Below are 6,044 nucleotides of genomic sequence, written 5' to 3' on the forward strand. Positions count from 1 at the left end.
TACATGATTTTTCTCACTTGCCCCTCATGATTCTGGGGAAGGTACTGTCCTGATTTACAAATGAGGAAACAGCTCCGAGAGCTCTATTAGGTTCAGACGCTGCTGACAGGCAAGCCTGACTCACTGGAAGGACATCCTGCACGTGCTTCCTGGGCACCACCGCCCTACGTGCACAGGTGTGCTCCAGGTCATGCTGTTTTCATACCCTATTCCTTTGCATTCCTGCTGTGTCCTGACAGCCCTTGCCTCTGCCCTGGGGACCCACAGGCCAGCAGGACTGGCCAGAACCTACCGTTGGGGCATAAGCCATGTCTCAGGATCATTTTAAAGACCGCTTTCAAACTGTCTGTGGCATTCAAGCTGTTGAGGGTGGCAGTGAGGGCTTGCTGGGTGGCGATGAGTGGAGGCAACTCGGGAAGGAACATCCCTTTTCCTGGTGACCGTTGAAGCAGAAGGCCATGTGTCAGGCATTCGACAGACAGTGAGCTTCCATTCCTAGTGGGTTCCAGGCACTGGTTTAGGTGTTGGGATGGACGCATCAGTGGACAAGACACTCAAGCCCCCGCCCTCATGGAGAGGACATTCTATAGGCGAAGAGGGGGCAGAAAATAAGTGAATCAAATACAGAGCATGTCAGGAGGAGTTAAGCCCCAGGGAGAAAAATAGGGCTGGGGAGGGGAGTGTGCAGTTTGTTTTTGCGGTAAAATGTAACTTAGCCTAACATTTACCTCATTCTGCCCATTTTTAAGTGTGCGTTTGAGTGCACAGCGTACAATGTTGGGCTGCCACCACCACCATCCATGTCTAGGTTAAACAGGGCGGCCAGGAGTTCTCAGTGGAAGGTGGCATCTGAGCAGTGGCTGGAGGAGGTGATGGGCGAGCCGTGTGGCTCCTGAGGAGGGCAGAGGGAAGGGGGTGGGGACGAAAGCCCTGGGCAGGAGTGGGCACGTGCGTGAGGAACTAGAAGGCCTATGGAGTTGGAAGAGAGTGAGCTGGGGAAGAAACAGGGTTCCACAGGTGGCTGAGGCTGGATGTGTAGAGCCTTCTGGGTTCCAGTGTGAGCCAGAGCAGAGGAGGGTCATGGTCTCCAGCTCTCACAAGAGGCTTGTGGTTTCTGGGTGGGACCAGGTGCTGGGGGGTGGGGGTGGCAGGAGCCCATCTACAGAGACACAGGCAGCAGGCTTGGGCGCAGGTCCCGAGCAGGTGGGGGCTGTGCACACCTCTGGTGAGTGCTTTTGTTCTCCTAGGGAGCATGCAGGGAGAGGGGGCAGGATGGAGGTCTGAGGAGGGAGAAGGGCAACTAGAGACCTCCAGGAGAGGGGGCAAAGCTACACAGAGCAGGGTGCGGGGGCTTCTGGAAAGCCCCAAGTTCCCACCCCAAGAGGCTAGTGGCGGGAGTTTCCATGGGACTAGCAGCGGTGAGGTGGTCTCCCTGCCACTTGGGCCAGCTGGATGCAGAGCCGGGACTTGCAGAGGGGGCACTAGGTGCCACGTGAGTGGGAGCTGCACCCGGAGAGCCGGCCGAGCAAGGGCGACCATGATGGGGGGTGGCAGAGAGGAGGCTGGGAGGATGCAGTGAAGGACCCAGGACGGGTGGGACCAAGGGATGGTAGGTCCTGGTGGCTTCAGAGGAAGGATGAGGAGATGAATGTGCTGAGGGAGGGTGAGGAGGCCCGGGTACGGGAAGCTCTGAAATCAGCACAATAGCATAGCAGTGGTTTGGGGCAAGGCCTACCTCTGAGTCTTTGAGGATCAAGAATGGAGGATGGGGAGGAGGGAGTACAGCAAGGACCCTAGTCAGGGTCTCCTGGCATGACCTTCAAATGGGGGAGCACGGGGTCTGGAAGCAGGGCTTTGCTCAGCCGCCCTCAGGGGTATGTGAAGTGTCCCACACTGGAGGCGCAGCAGGGGAGCATCTAGAGGTGGGCACAGGGTTGGCCGGCAGAGGAAGCCCCACAGGTAAGAGATTTCCATTTAAACTCAAGACCAGAGCATGCAGAGAGTGGCCTGAAGATGTGTTTGGTTTGTTTGAACCGATGTGATATAAAAAATGTTTTTGTAACTAGTTGCCAGCGTTTAAAAATCAAGAGATTTCCCATAAAAGTTTGGATATCGGGCTTCTCTTTAAAAATTGGAACCTCTGGCCACATGAGACCACTTCCTGGAGCTCAGTAAGCGCTGCTGCCCCTTGGACAGGGATTCCTGCCCATTCAGTACAGTCTCCCCGACGCCCCTTGTCCTTAACCCCAAGGGACCCAGCTCCAGCCAGGCCGCTTGGTCTCTCCTCTGTTCAAGCCAAAGTCCTGCTGCTGCGCGGCCACTAGGGGGCAGCTTTTGTTCTTTGTTGTCCACAAGATCAGTTTCCTAAGCAAGAGTGTCACTGCTGGGAAACTCAACAGGGCTTCCAGACCAGAGGGCAGAGGAGAGTCTGGTTGTTGCCAAGTCGTCTGTGCAGTGTCCCCTGGTGTACGGGGACAGGGGCAGGCAGTGGTGGGCTGGCCAGCGCATGGGCATGGGTCCCCATCCTGCCCAAATCCTGATGAATCAAAAGCCTTTGCCCCTCCCTGGGCCACATCTGTGTGTCTGTGAAAGGAGTATGGTCACTTCTAGGTTCTGCCTGTGACCCAGAATAAGATGCAGATAGGCTCTAGTGACTGATGAAGGACAGGTGACCTCTCCCCCCCACCCCCCCAAATCCTGGTCCTGGAGGACCTTCCCAGCTTCTCTGGGTCCCTGGCCACTCCCGGAAAGCCACTTCTCATCTGTGCACAGCAAGTGGCAGCCACTGCCCAGCCTGTTTGTGAGGCCCCCACAGGGAAGGGAGGGGCTGCCGGAGGGAACAGGGAGAAGGGGCTCCAGGCAGGGGTCTTAGAAGGACGGCTGCACCACTACCACCACCCCCGCCAGGCTTCCAGCTGTCTCCAGAGTTCCTGCTTGGCCTTGTCACCCCTCCCTTGAGGGAGCAACGGGGAAAAGATCAAAAAGCTGGAAACCAGAACACGGGCCATGAGATGACTCCCCCACAGATTCAGTGAGGATTCTTAGGCCCTTTACTTGCAAGCAACAGCAAGGAACTCCCATCCAGGCAGGAAAGAGCCTGCGGGGCTCAGAGACCCCAGGGAGAACAGAACAACCACACACAGGGACCATAGCCATGCATCTCTGGGGCACTGCCATCCGGGAGCTGGGGCCGCCTCCTTCTGGCTCATCTCTTCCCAACGATGCCACGCTGGTAGCTTGAACTAGGCCACAGTGAGAGCGTTCACACCCCCCAGGAACCAGCGTAGGTACAAGTCAGAGCATCCCCTTTCCTTGTCGCTCCGTGCCCCCCCACGCTTGGGGCTCCAGCATTTAACGGCACACGACCACCATCTGGTTCAGCTTCAGTGGCTAGGCCTCCTGGTGGGCCTTAGCTCAAGGATAAGTTTTGAGGAGAGAGGATCTGATCTTATGTCCTGTGCTCACCTGTGTTCCTGAGGCACCAGCCTGTCATTTCAGAAGTGTATCCTCCAGGTAGACCAGAACAGTAGCAGCCACTGGTGATGTCAGGGGAATACACTCCCCCTGGGCTTCCTTTTCCCCGTCTATAATATGGAAGTGAGTAATTTCTACCTCGAGAGTTGTGCACAGTTAGCGAAAGTGCTTTGCAAACTAAAGTTCTGGATGCATGTGAATCATCACCTCCTTCTCTGCAGTTCTGTCTGGCCCAGCCTGACCACCCCCTGCCTGCCCTGTATCTCAGGGCTTTTTTTTTTTTTTTTTTTTTAAATAATTCATTGTCAAGTTAGCTAACATACAGTGTATACAGTGTAGTCTTGGCTTCAGGAGTAGATTCCTGTGATTCATCACTTACATACGACACCCAGTGCTCATCCCAACAAATGCCCTCCTCAACGCCCGTCATATCGCTCATCGTCAGGGAAATACAAATCAAAACCACACTGAGATACCACCTCACACCGGTCAGAGCAGCTAAAATGAACAAATCAGGAAACCACGGATGCTGGCGAGGATGTGGAGAAACAAGAATCCTCTTGCACTGTTGGTGGGAATGCAAACTGGTGCAGCCGCTCTGGAAAACAGTGTGGAGGTTCCTCAAAAATTTAAAATAAGAGCTTCCCTATGACTCAGCAATAGCACTACTAGGAATTTATCCAAAGGATACATGAGTGCTGATCATAGGGGCACATGTACCTCAGGGCTTTTGAAATTTGGGCTTATTGCCAACTGCTCTCCTTCCTGACTTCTGACTTAGAGCCATCCTGACCTTTGTGTCCTGTCTGGGTCTGGGACAAGAATGGTGAATCTGGGGTGCCTGGTTGGCTCAGTCGGTTAAGCATCCAACTCTTGACTTTGGCTCAGGTCATGATCTCAAAGTTCATGGGATTGAGCTCTGAGTGGGGCTCCACACTGACAGCATGGAGCCTGCTTGGGATTCTCTCTCTCACTCTCTCTCTGACCCTCTCCCCACTCAAAATAAATAAACATTGGGAAAAAATGATAAATCTGCTTCACCCCAGGTACCAACTCTCATTGTTCCTGGTTGCCTGCAGTTTTGGGTTGACTCAGTCTGAGAGTGATGCATTGATTAGTAATGTCTGCCAAGGACCTGGGAAGTGGAGGATACTTACCTGCCACAGAGTTGCCATCCCCATCTCTCTCTCTCTCTCTCTCTCTCTCTCTCTCTCTCTCTCTCTCTCTTTATGCATGATCATGGGCCAACTTAGCGCCACATCTCAGCTGCAGGTCCTGTGCTCACGAGCAAGGGTTGTGGGACAGAAGAGCTTGGGCCAGGGATCCTAATCCTAGAAGCCTGGGTTGGACATCACTTGCCTGGGTAGTAATCAGGGAGGCAACTTCTTAGGAGAAATCCAGATAGGTTACTCCCTCCCCTCCCAAAAGAGGTCCCCCCCCCCCATCCCCATGAGCTGTGTGGAGAGAGGTAATTGATGATGAACTCCAAGAGTAGAGTAGAACAATTTTAGTGTCATTGTGGAGTGACTGCAGTGCTTTGGAGGTGCGTGGCAGAAATTAGTAGATGATCCATGAAAAGAATTCCAAATTCCAACTCTGGTCGGCTCACCTCTTCCATAAACTTGGCCCATGGCCCTCTGCCCTCAGGTTAAACCCCAAATGTCTCAGTTTAGAAGGCTCTTCCCTCAGTCTCCTGGCTCCATGGTCCTCCCAGCCTCTGTCTGGGTTAAGCCCTGAGCTACTACCTCAGCTCTGGAAGCACAGAAAACATCTACCTGAAAAACTTTTCTCTACTGCTCCCGCTACTCCAGCCTCACCCAGAAGTTTTCCTCCCAGAGCCTTACTGGGTTAGGTACCCATCCCCTGTGCCCCCACAGCACCTAGTACTGCTCACATACTGCCACTGCTGGACCTGTTGGAGTCTGCACCCTCCTGCCACACCATAGGCTCCCTGAGGGAAGTCCGTGTTTCCCCCCCATCACCACCAATCCCCAGTTCTACCTAGCCCATAGGACAGGCGTCCTGGTCCCACCCTATTTTTTAGCCCAATTATTCTCAGAAACACTCCCCTTCAGAGTGTTCCCCAGCTGCCTCTGAGTGGTTCCCAAACGACTTGCTCAGGAGTCATCCCCAGGTTATTTCTAGAGGACCCTTCCTCACTCCATCAGCCTGAAATGCTGGTGGCCCTGGAGAGGAGCAGCTCTTCCCAAGTGACCTCAGCCAATTCCTTGCCTGGCTTTGGAGAAGGGGTAGAACCCATCCTTGACTATTGCTTCAGAAATATGGGCCAAGCCCCTTCTCATCCCCCCTACATACACATACACACATACACACACATACACACACACACACACACACACACACACACACACGACTAGGCAAGAATAGTAGCAAGATTTCATTAAACTTTCAGGAAAAACAGCAGGGAGGCACAACCCATAACTGCTTCCTGAAATTGCTACTCAGATGGTGCCATACCCAGTTCCAAAGTTACCCTTAATAGGAACCTTATGAGGATATCTATCCGGTACTTTTTTTTGAAATTTTTTTAGTGTTTAGTTTTGAGAGAG

The sequence above is a fragment of the Panthera tigris genome, chromosome A3 (assembly GCF_018350195.1).
Source record: "Panthera tigris isolate Pti1 chromosome A3, P.tigris_Pti1_mat1.1, whole genome shotgun sequence".
Taxonomy (NCBI): domain Eukaryota; kingdom Metazoa; phylum Chordata; class Mammalia; order Carnivora; family Felidae; genus Panthera; species Panthera tigris.